Source organism: Nipponia nippon, unplaced genomic scaffold (genome assembly GCF_047370975.1).
Source record: "Nipponia nippon isolate SJK-2023a ecotype South Korea unplaced genomic scaffold, ASM4737097v1 scaffold_2, whole genome shotgun sequence".
Classification (NCBI taxonomy): Eukaryota; Metazoa; Chordata; class Aves; order Pelecaniformes; family Threskiornithidae; genus Nipponia; species Nipponia nippon.
In genome coordinates, this window is record NW_028262336.1 from 102801335 (window position 1) to 102813766 (window position 12432).

Consider the following 12432-nt stretch of genomic DNA (forward strand, 5'->3'; position numbering starts at 1 on the left):
ACAATGGAAAATTATAAGGGTCTAGAAACAGTACTCCTGTGGGATCCTGAAATGACTAAATCTGGCTCCGGCGAAACACATCTACAGCTGTGGAGACATCGATAGTGAACGGTGGGAAGGGGTGGATGGGCAAGATTAGATAAAGGCCAGAGGTTTAACATCCTGATGCTGGAGGGATTTCCACTGGTAGCGGAAAGAGGCGGCTGCCCTGCTTCTGTGGAGGCACTGACTTCAAAACTGACATTTGGGAGAGGCAGTTCAGGGCTATTTCCTAATGCCAAGATAGGTAACAGAGCTGTGAATCCAATAACACCCACCTGAGTTGTGGCAGTGTGTCATTTGTCCCCTTGAAAGCAGGGGAGGGGAACCAGCCTGGCGGGCTGTGCTGTGGGAGCTGGGAAAGGAGCACAGAGCTCTTCCCCATGAGGCTGCAACATGGCACCGTGGATGGATTGTGTGGAGCCCTGTAGCCCCTGCAGCACCAGCTGGGTTTGGGGCTTGCAGCCCCCTCGGGGCACAGGCACCCCCCAAAGGGCAAGCACGTGGGGTGGAGGTGAAGCCCCTGGCACATGCCTCTCTGTTTTAACAAATGTTGGCAGTACCGGGAAGGAGGAGAACATGCCTCTCTGACTCTGAGCAAGGGCTGGAAAAACTAATTTTCCAAAGCAGCATGCTGCCTGAACACCCCTCATCTACTACTGAAAAATGAAATGGCATCTCTGCTTTTCACCCTTTTTGAGACAAGATGTCCAGAAGAGTCAGAGGAGCAGCTAAAGGAATCTCTTTCCACACTTGCTCATTATTGCTAAGGCATTATCTCAGGCTGCAAGGATGCAGCTGGCTTAAAAGCAATTTAGAGGCAGTCCCTTGCCATGCTGCCCGCTCCCCCCGGACCCTATGTTCCTGCCCCCTCCCATCTACGGACACCTCTCTTTGTACAGCCAAGCTGCCAGCCAGATCAGGGGGGCTCACCACAACAAAATCAATCTTTCTCAAAACAAACTCACAACCCTTTTTTTCTGCTGGGTCAGCTCATCAGTCTAGCTACACAAAACAACCAGAGTGCCAGGTGTGAGGGAAGGAATGGGAGGGCACAGCAAGGGCTGGTGAAACATCTTTTTTGGCAGTGACACAGCCCAAAATTAGACTAAAATGAATCTGGAACAGTAATGGAAAAGGATGATTTGCCTACTCTGTGCTATTTAAAAGTTCACAAAATATAAAGGGATTTTCTTGAATTTATTAAGTCAGCATTAATTAACCCTTAGGCAAAAAGAAGTGGACACAGTACCTTAGAAGTATGATAAAATCTTGTCACACTGAAATGTACGGGCATTCTCTTATTGAATTCAGGGGAACTAGGATTTTACCCTTGAAATAAAACCTAGCTTTTTCAGTTTGGACATGTCACTTCAGTTACTCTGTGTTCTTACTGCTCCTTGACAGTAGAAATAAGCCTAACACTTCTGATTTTTTTGTTTTTCTGAAGCCTTCCAGAAAGGCAATGTAAAATTTCCCTTGCATATACATTTGAGTGCTCATACTCAATATTTACTTTGAGAAGGACCTTGTTCTGAAAAAAATGAATTAGATTAATATTTGTGGAAAGCAAAATCAGAGCAGATGCAAACATAACTAAAGTGGATTCATTAAAAAGATTTCAACTATTCGTGCATAACTGCTTCACAGCATTCATCCAGTCTGGCTGGTGAAATGAAGAATTTTAGATCTTTGAGAGAAAAAAATAATCTCGCAACAGATATTTTCATGGACAAACAAGTTTGAACAACCCATTCTTTCTTTGTAATCTCTTCTTGAGTAGTTACAGATGGAACAAGAGTTGAGGAGAAAGGGGAGAGATTCTCACCTCCCTGTTTTCATACAACCATGGACATTGAAATGAAAATAAAAATCAGACAATCTCCTTCTGTCCCTTCTTCTGCTAGTTCATGATGACTTTCCAGTGCATATTTTCCATTGGCTTTGTTCAGACTGGTGCTGCCAGTTTGTGATGAAACAGAGGAAAAAGAGTCATCTTTTGAAAAATATGAACTTTCCACATGACATGGAAGCCGGTCACTACTGCTACTCGGGAAAAGTGAAGATGTCAGCTGGAGAGAGATGGAACAAAGAAGCAGTTGGCTGAAATATCAAAAAGGTGTCTGTATGGGTGTAGACCTTTCAACTGTGAAAATTTCATCTAACTTTCTCCTGAAAATCATGAAATTAGTTTAAAGTAGGCTGTCTCTGTGAATCTTCCTCTGGATATGCCTCTGTCTGTTGCTGTAAATGGAGAAGACAACTAGCTGAAATCAAATGTCCAATTCTGAGATGAGATGAATCTCTCTTTTCATAAAGTCATCAGTCTTTAAGCAGGGCATCACAGTAAAGCAATACTGATATACTCTGAAATGACCACAACTAAGGCCTGGTTCAATCCAAATCTCAGAAGAGGTCTGGTTCCTGCAGTGCTCAAGGGGTGTCAGGACATGCAAAACCTCGTCTGTGAGCTGGGAAGTTGAAGCAGTATCTAGTTCGGGTCAGTTCCAGTTCAGGCTCAGCTGCGGATGAAGTTGCTCCTGTTTAGTTCTGGTTAAACCCAAGAAAACTTTCAGAAAGCAGTATAGGTTCAATATAAGAAAAAAAAAATCCTGAATCATTTGGATCAAATTCAATTCCACTTTCTGTGTTAAAAGAATCTGGAAGGGAGCTGATCTCCAGCTGGGACCATAAACACATACTGAAATAAAGAGCTTTACATCTTTCATTTATCATTCCATACATTCAGAACAAAATGGGAGCGATACTTGGCCTCGCACAATTTTACTGATGCTTGTACTTTGTATAATCTATGCCTGCCATCCTGACAGAGATCTAGTCCAGAAAATAACCCATGACTATTATGGATGTGTATTACATTCCTTTTAAATAACAAGAAGAGACTGGAGAAAATCTGAAGTACTTTAAGAGATGACCAAGAGACATTTTCCAATGGAAGAGATTTTAGTCTCCTAATAAGGAAAAGTCATGCCGTATGATAACTTCATAATCTCATCCCCTCAATAAAGTCTATAAAGAATAGACTGACACAGCTTTTCTTACTGCTTATATATTACGCTGATGTGCGTCAGTAGGTATTAATTTAGTAGGTTGTTACTTTTGTGCAAAAATGGATTGGTATGGATACAGCAAAAACCATCTTGGAGTGATGTTGTTAGAACTGATTTGCCCTCAATCAGGCCTTGTTGTAGTGCTCAGATGCAGTATTCAATTAAAACAAGAAAAGAGAGCCAGAACAAGGTTTCCAGACATTGTTAATAAAACATTTCTGCTTAATCTCTGTGGAAGGCACAAAATCAACATTGTCTCGGTTCTTCTTTGAAAATCCTTGTCCCAGCCAGCTCCAGAGCTTGTTTTTAGAAGTTCAAGTGGAGGAGAAGTTACGTAGGAGGGAAATGTTGAGAGTGGTATGAACACACTGCCTAGATGTGGCATCCCCGCAGCCTCTCCCATGCGTATGTGCTTTGCTCACAGAAAGCCAAATGAAGTCTGTGTGTTCACCACCCTTTGTTTGTCTACCTTAACTCCTTCTCCTCTGGGCACATAACCAGATCCATCACCATTCCCTTTTCCACAGTCAGAGAGGAAGCGCAGAGAGAGAGAGAGCTTGAAATGAACTGGCCTCAAACAGAGCGCTGCAGACTTTTAAAAAAGTAAGTTTTTGCAGGTGAAAGAAAATCAATCTGGCTGAAAGCAACCAAATTGGTATATATACTGAGCAAGAAGAACTTTTTATTTGAATAGTTTTTCTTTTCCTAATAAGGAAAAGTCAACTGGATGCCAAAAATAGCATATACCTGTGACGTGAATGAGCCACTGTTCCCATCTTGCTGAGAACTCACTGGACTCTGCCTGCTTCGGAGGGCTTTATAATACCAGGTAACTCTATAGCCTAACATTTTGCACATCACGTCTTTACAAGAAAAGGGACTTTGAGTTCCTGCTAGTGCATATGTCTACCAAATAAAAAACATCAGAGGAAAAAATTTGCTCCTGTCTTACACTGGTAGGGCTTCAGTAATTTTGGCAACCTTGTGCCAAGGGAGTAGAAACAAAAATCCTGCACCTAAGCTTTCTAAATCTACATCAGCAAAATTCATTGCACTGTTTGCCCAGATACAACTTTAGCAATTAATATGTTAAAACCTATGGTTCATCTGAGGTGCTAGTAGGCTGAAGTAGCTGAAAGCAGTTTAAAACACTAAGCAAAGAAATAATTATCATGTGGACATCGAAATCCAGCTGTACAAATTATCATCTAAATTCTATCAAGTGTGTAACTGTGAATAAACTCAGCTATGAAGCAATACCATGGGACTGTGTCCCTTCTTCTTTTCAGGAAAGAAAGTGCTTCTTCCAAATTACACATTAACTCAATTCACCCTTGAGACATGACAATGGGCTCGAAATACTGCAAGGTATCCATGTACATGCTTGTAGGCTATATCCTCTTGGTTGATTTGTTGGCAGGCAAGTAAATGGAGGGCTTCCCTTCTCCAGACAATATGAAATCTCTCTCAACCTCTGTGAACAATGGATCTAAAAATCAGTGCCAGCTGGAATTAAATTATTTTGATAGGAATGATAGTCCAGTGAAACCTGGACCTTTAACACCAAGGGCTTTTTCAATGGGCTACTGCTGTAGGAGGTGGTAAAAATTTTGCTTCACTGCTCATTTTAATAGTATTTAAATCTTCTCAGATATGCAGATAAAGGCTCTTGATAGCTATTTATGACCTTTCTAATACTGGCAGTGCACTTAAATTCATTACTGATTCTGTAATCATGTAGTCCCTACTAACTAATAGCATCAGTATCATTCTCATCTTTTAAAGACTAGCTGAGAAGTATATCAGTTACTCCATTTACAAGATTCATTACATTATCTGGAGGGCAGAGCTCTGGATGAAATGGTGTTTGACAGGCTTTCACCAGCACAGTTAAGCATTACAAGTAAGGTTTTTTTATTCAGTAACAACCTACTCTAATCTGAAGTAAAATCCTAATCAAGCAGCTAAAGATGTGTTTTTTACACCTCTCTTCCAGCTCCCATCACACACAAATTCCAGGTCTTGAAGGGCAATCATGACCCAGAATTTGTCTTGTGGTCACGGATCAGACAAGATACTAGGCTGGGACCCATTTTTGTCACTGTAAGATGGAAAATATCTGAACACTACTAGTGTAACCACGGGCTCACTGTCGTCTGTGAGCCTTAAGATTTAAACCCAGGCTACAGCATGTCAATCTCTTACACTAAGACACTTCTTCCCTACTTGCCAAATACCTCTTTAAAGCAAAAGTGAAACAGATCTACCTTTGCTCAGAAAAACATGGGCAAATGGATGACATTCATACAGTGCCTTCAGGCATCCACAGTGCTTAAAAAATAAGCAACTGATTTAAGTAGGAAGATCCAGATCTCCAGACAGTAAATGCTGTTGTTTCTAAAATGGATATTTTTTAAAACTGTTGTTTTTTCATTAATTTTTTTGAAGATTTTTTTTTTTTTTAATGAACTGTCCTGTGAGCTGCTTCTAACAGAACCTGGCACAAATGGGCAATTCATGTAAATGTACAATCTGGACTTCTGTCAATGATGGCAACAATTTTGTTGTGAAGACTTCACTTGAGACACAAAGGAAGGCTCTGTCTGTGAACACTTGAGCTAAAAAAAAAAAAAATCAGGCTTTTACCTGGGCAATTCATAGAAGAGAGATCTGAAAGGAGGTATTGCAAGTTCCCCCGGGAAAGAAGCTCTGAGGACAGTGTGAAAAGGTGTGTAAATAAAGATTAAAAGGCAAAAATAAAAAGAAAGGAGAGCCAAAGCTCAGGAGTGGGTGGAGGAGGGAGCTATACAAAGTGAGCAAGGGGAACTTGCCAAGACAGGGACAAGAGACATTGCATACAGTTGGGATAGTGCGGTGGGTTGACCCTGGCTGGACACGAGGTGCCCACCAAAGCCGCTCTGTCACTCCCCTCCTCAGCTGGACAGGGGAGAACAAATATAATGAAAGGCTTGTGGGTTGAGATAAGGACAGGGAGAGATCATTCACCAATTACCATCACAGGCAAAACAGACTAGACTTGGGGAAATTAGTTTAATTTATTACCAATCAAATCAGAGTAGGATAATGAGAAATAAAACCAAATATTAAAAACACCACTTCCCCACCCCTCCTTTCTTCCTGGGCTCAGCTTCACTCCCAGTTTTCTCTACCTTCTCCCCCTGAGTGGTGCAGAAGGACAGGGAATGGGAGTTGCGGTCTTCATCACATGTTGTCTCTTCTGCTCCTTCCTCCTCTCAGGGGGAGGACTCTTCACAGTCTTCCCCTGCTCCAGCGCTGGGTACCTCCCACAGGAGACAGTCCTTCACAAACTTCTCCAACGTGAGTCCTTCCCACTGGCTACAGTTCTTCACGAACTGCTCCAGCGTGGGCTCCTTCCTTGGGGTGCAGTCCTTCAGGAACAGACTGCTCCAGCATGAGTCCCCCGCAGGGTCACAAGTCCTGCCAGCAAACCTGCTCCAGCCTGGGCTCCTCTCTCCACAGGTACACAGGTCCTGCCAGGAGCCTGCTCCAGCATGGCTGAGAGGTGTGGATGCCCTGGGAGAGGTTCCCCGCAGGAGATGGTGGTGGCACATTCTGGGCTTCACTGCCTCCTTCCACATCTGGCGATTAGGATTATCCACCTGCACAGATGTACTGCAGGCTATGGCCTTTTACTTTGGCCTTGTATGAACTGCTCACAAGTTGCTTTTGACCCAGAAGTCACACTATACCATTGAGTCTGTGCCCATGAATTTTACAGCCATGACTGAATGAACCACCTCTACTCACCTGTTCTAACTAACTTCTAACATAGTCTAACTGTGGCTTCCCTAGACACAATGACAATGTCTCAAACATACCTCAAGCACTGTACTAGCACAAGGAAGAGGAAAAAATGCACCAAATGTCTGGAACTACTTGGGACATTACGTATATATATATATATATATACACACATACATAATGGATTTCATAGAATCCTAGAATGGTTTGGTTTGGAAGGGACCTTTAAAGATCATCTAGTCCAACCCCCCTGCCAAGGGCAGGGACATCCTCCATTAAATCAGGTTGCTCAAAGCCCTTTCCAACCTGGCCTTGAACACTTCCAGTGATGGGGCATCCACAACTTCTCTGGGCATCTTTTTCCATTGTCTCACCACCCTCATTGTAAAAAAAGTCATCCTTATAGCCAATCTAAATCTACCCTCTTTCAATTTAAAAACATTGCTCCTCATCCTGTCACTACAGGCATCAGTAAAAAGTCTTTCTCAGTCTTTCTTATAAACCCCCTTTATATATTGAAAGGCTGCAATAAGGTCTCCTTGGCTCCTTCTCTTCTCCAGACTGAACAACCCCAACTCTCTCAGCCTTTCTTCATAGGAAAGGTGTTCCAGCCTTCTGACCATTTTCGTGGCCCTCCTCTGGACCCTCTCCAACAGGTCCCTGTCTTTCCTGTGCTGAGGACTCCAGAGCTGGATGCAGTACTCCAGGTGGCGTCTCATGAGAGCTGAGCAGAGAGGGAGAATCAAATCCTTCAACCTGCTGGCCATGGTGTTTGTTACAATTGGCTTTCTGGGCTGCAAGTGCACATTGCCAGATCCTGTCCAATTTTTCATTCACCAGTATCCCCAGATCCTTCTCTGCAGGGCAGCTCTCATCCATTCCTCCCCCAGTCTGTAGTGATATTGGGGATTGCCCTCACCCAGGCGCAGGCTTTGCACTTGGCTTTGTTGAACTTCATGAGATTCACATGGGCCCACTCCTCAAGCCTGTCAAGGTCCCTCTGGATGACATTCCTTCCCTCAGGCATGTAAACTGCACCACCCAGCTTGGTGTCATCTGCAAACTTGCTGAAGGTGCATTTGATCCCACTATCTATGTTATTAATGAAGATATTAAATAGTATTGGACCCAGTATGTACCCTTGGACATTGAGCCATTGAGCGCAACTCTTTGATCGTGGCCATCCAGCCAATTCCTTATCCATCAAACAGTCCATCCATCAAATCCATATCTCTCCAATTTAGAGGTAAGAATGTTGTGGGGGCCATATCGAAGGCCTTACAGAAGCCTATGTAGATGACATCTGTAGCTCTTCCCTTGTCCACTGATGCAGTCACTCCATCTTAGAGGGCCACTAGATTAGTCAGGCGCGATTTGCCCTTGGTGAAGCCAGGCTGGCTTTCTAGAATCACCTCCCTGTCTTCCGTATGTTTTGAAATATCTTCCAGGAGTATCTGTTCCTGATCTTAAAAAAAAAATAGTGCAGAGGATGAGCCTCGCCCTGGGAAAACCACCTGCCTGATCATGGTGTCTCTCCTACCAGGTAAGTATTTGCTTCCTGTAGTTTAACACTACTCCCTCTCATAGGAGACTATAGCATGGTTTTGAATCTCTTGTGTCAGTAGCTTAAAGGTAACTGTTGGAATCAGATTGTAATAGCATCTTGGCGTTTCAGATTATTATGTCATTAAATAATTATCAGCTAAGACAAATTGTACTGAGTAAATGCTTTGTGTTATTTGGACTTCAGAGGAATGACAGTAGAGAGGAGGCTGGGAAAGCAAGAGCATTTAAAACATTGATACTTGTGTAATAACTCAGGGATTTGCTTTCTTCCTGAAAAGTGGGGATGTACAGACGCATTTTCCTTTTTCAGACTCCATTCTTTTCCCTTTGTGCTAAAATACTCCAAAGGTGCAAAAGCAGGGAAGGTTTGAAGGGAACATCACCAGATGTTTACATGAGAGACCAGAAATTATAGAGCAAGCTTGAGTGCTGTTTTCATTTCAAAAATGTGATACACTTGACTGTATCTCTCAGTCTTTTGAAGAGAATTGGGTCAAGAAGAGAATGTATTTCTCAAGGACCTGCTTAGGCGTGTTTTACTCAATAAGAACAACATAGACACTACTTTTATTTTAACAGACAGCATATGTTGCAATGCTGAACTTCTCAACACCTTGATGATAAGGTGGACAAAAGACACGACACTCCCAGGAGGCAGAACAGCGGTATATGCTAATCACTGTTCTCATGATCTGCTTGACCCTCCAGTAAATGCATCTTCTGCTGAGGTCATTGCTGCCCCTCAAGTCAATGCTCTCTGTTCCACAACCGCTAGTTGCCTGTTATGGTTCACAGTGAGAAAGTGATTTCATAGAATCATAGAATCGTTTAGGTTGGAAAAGACCTTTAAGATCATAATTTGAAATAGTTGTGCTCTAAACCAGTCCTTCTTGCTTGCTATTTGCACTAAGGTGCGATTTAGGAGCCCAGAAGTGTTGAATTTTTTGTGACCCCCCCCACTGAGAGACAGTTTTGAGGCTAAGGGGTATAAAAGCTAAGAGCAGAGTAAGGCAGAAAGAGAAAATAACACATGAAGGAGACCAGGGAAACCCGAGTTAGGCATGAGAGGGCACTTGGTGGTGTATCACTCCCAGGGTCACAGCACAGCGGCTGTCCCTGCGTTGATAAGACAGAGGCCCCTCACATCTGTTTGTCCCCTTGACCTCTTTTCCCTTCATGAGCTGAAAACCAAAGCCTGTCACAAACTAAACCAAGCAACACTGCAAAAAATCTTGTTCCTGGGTTAGAAAAAACTGTCTCTTGTACTGTGAGGGCTGCCTCTCTGCCCTTTCATTTCAACCTGGAGCCACATGTAGTCCGAATGCATTCAGTTTTCATGGGAGGAGGGCTTTTCATTTTAATGGACTCATCTTAACACACTTCTGTGTTAAAAGGGTAAACCTGAAAGCAAATAAGCAGAGCCTGTTACAGGTAAAATTAAGTAGGTAAAATCACTTTGGTTTTCACCAATGCAAATCACTGGTTCTGCTGGTTGAAATAGCTCCAGCTGATTTGAAAGCAAGAGCTAACGTTCAGCATTGCACAAACACACAAAAATGTGTGAAATCTGCAGGCATCTGATGAAATTAGCACAGACTTCCACAAAACACTGAAAATGACCTTACCAGGAATGTCGTAAGAAGCCTGGGAATGGAGTTTGGGGCAGGACCCAGGCTCAGGCCAGGGCTTGCTGGGGAGCAGCTGGGGCTGAGCCTGCAGGCAGCTCGCCCCTGCACTGCATCGTTCCTGGGGATGCAGCCCCCTGGCCACTGTGCCCCCATGCTGGGGAGGTGGCCAGCCCCACCTCCGCCTCTGCCAGCCCATCCAAAGACGGTGCAGGACATGTCAGAAAAACTGCAAAGCAAGACACTACCAATTTCAACTGTAATTCTTTTTCTCATTTAGTGTATGTTGTTGTCGTCCCATCTAAATAATTTCCAAGACAAAATAAATTTCAAAATAAAAGGACAGCACTACTCTGCTCCCATTTATTGATTTGTCTTCAGACTACTTCTGTCCCTATTGCTACTGAGCCGGGCTGGGGTTTCTCTTTGTCTGTTGTTAAGTCCCGAGCTGGCTCGATGGGCTCTAACCTCAGTCATTAATATCAATTACCATAAGGACAGCTGCCTTGTTCTCCTCCTCAGAACTTCAGCATGGAGGGTAATAGATGGCTTCAGGCTGGCCTCCTGCCAAGAGGGCTCCATTGTTTTCATCTGTGATACATGAGGAAGAAAATAATGGGGTTAAATGAATTTGATTAGACCAAGCTCAGCCTAGCATAGCATTCAGGCTCTAATTTTGTTCTTCTACAGTATGATTTTACATCCCTGAAATCAGCACAGGTTTAGCCATTGATTTAAGGCTTATTTAGAAAGTCAGTGACTAGGCTTTATAACCTCCACTTCGACTCTCCTAGTGCTGGGCATGTTGAGTTTGTTTATGTTATATATATTCTATTTTTATTAACAAATACCAAATAAGATTTGAAAGAAAAAGGTGGAGATCTATTGTTTCCAGACAGTGACATTTTTGCAGCTTGGCAAAGCAGTGAGTATTTAATACGGAAATTCTTCCTCCTGACACATATCGCTTGCTTTTTTGTCTTCTCATCCACAGTGTAGCATCTTCTGCCAGTTCTGCACTTGTATCAGCCACGGAAGCCCCACATGCCAGCACAGCAAAAACCTCCAAAAGAATCAAATAAAGAATAGTGGAGAATGTCTTACACAGCTCTTTGTCACATACAAGAGATCCACAGTGTGCACCAAAGAAGAGAATTTTGCTGAGAGAAAAGGAGAAAAAATGTGACAGCTTAATATATGTACTGTTAAAGTTAATGGGAAAAATCCAAATGGCTTTAATCAGTGTTGTGTGGGGCTCCAGTCTTTTATTACAGAGATTTTAGGTTCTAAGGGCTGTGTCCTTTCTTGGTGTCAGTTGGCATAACTCCATCTGGAGCTCCACCAGTCTACCCTTTTGAATGTCTAGCTCATGTGAGGTGCTCGCTTTATTTCAATATTGAATGAACTGATTAAAGAAGAAAATCACTATATAAAATGCTCAAAGAAACCATGAGGTTGAATCTGGCTCTGTTGCAGATGTAGAAACTCCATAACAGCATTGTAAAAAGAGCTATTCATGTTTAAATGTGCTGGCAGAAAAAAAGAGAGGCTGTGGCATAGTAAATAAAAACTATTTTGAGCATTTACAGAACCCCAGTGAGGCCTGAGAAGTTTACCTTTTCAGATGTCAAGATTGCTATTTTCCAATTTACATCATTACTATAACAAAATGTATATAATTCTGCAATGACAGACATGACTTCTTTGACATAATGGAATTGCTATTATATATTAATGCTATCAGGATGAAATTTTATGTAACAAGGAATTTTTATGCCATTAAATTTGAACAAGGCTCTATGGACTATCTTACTGGAAAGATCAACACCAAAGATGCTGAGATACAACAGTGATGAGGTCTGTATCAACATACTGCTAAATTAAGTAACAAATCTGGCCATTAGACCAGGCAAACCACTGGAAAGACCTGCTGCATGAAGAATGATCCCATAGGACCTCATTCAGGTGGGCAACCATATGAAGCCAGGCTGGTCTACTTGAAGATGAGTCTCCAGGTTTGGTTGCCTTTTTTTCTTCTTTTTAAAGAAGTGAAGATGTGCAAGGGAAAATATTTAGTAAATCAGCAATATTTACAGATATGCTTACCCTGTTATCTCAAACAAGGCACTACTCATGGCAGCAAAGGGAAGCATATATATAATCTTTTGTAGGTTTTAGCTCTCAGCTATGCACTTCTCGTGTCAAGGACTAGTTTTTGTTACGTGTGTAGAGTCAGCCTGCCACAATGAGCTTCATTAAATCCTTATCAAAAGTTTTAGGGCAAGCAGAAATAAGTGAGCATGCTTTTCTACCTGTTAGGACCTGTAAGACTGTGTATTCACAGTAAC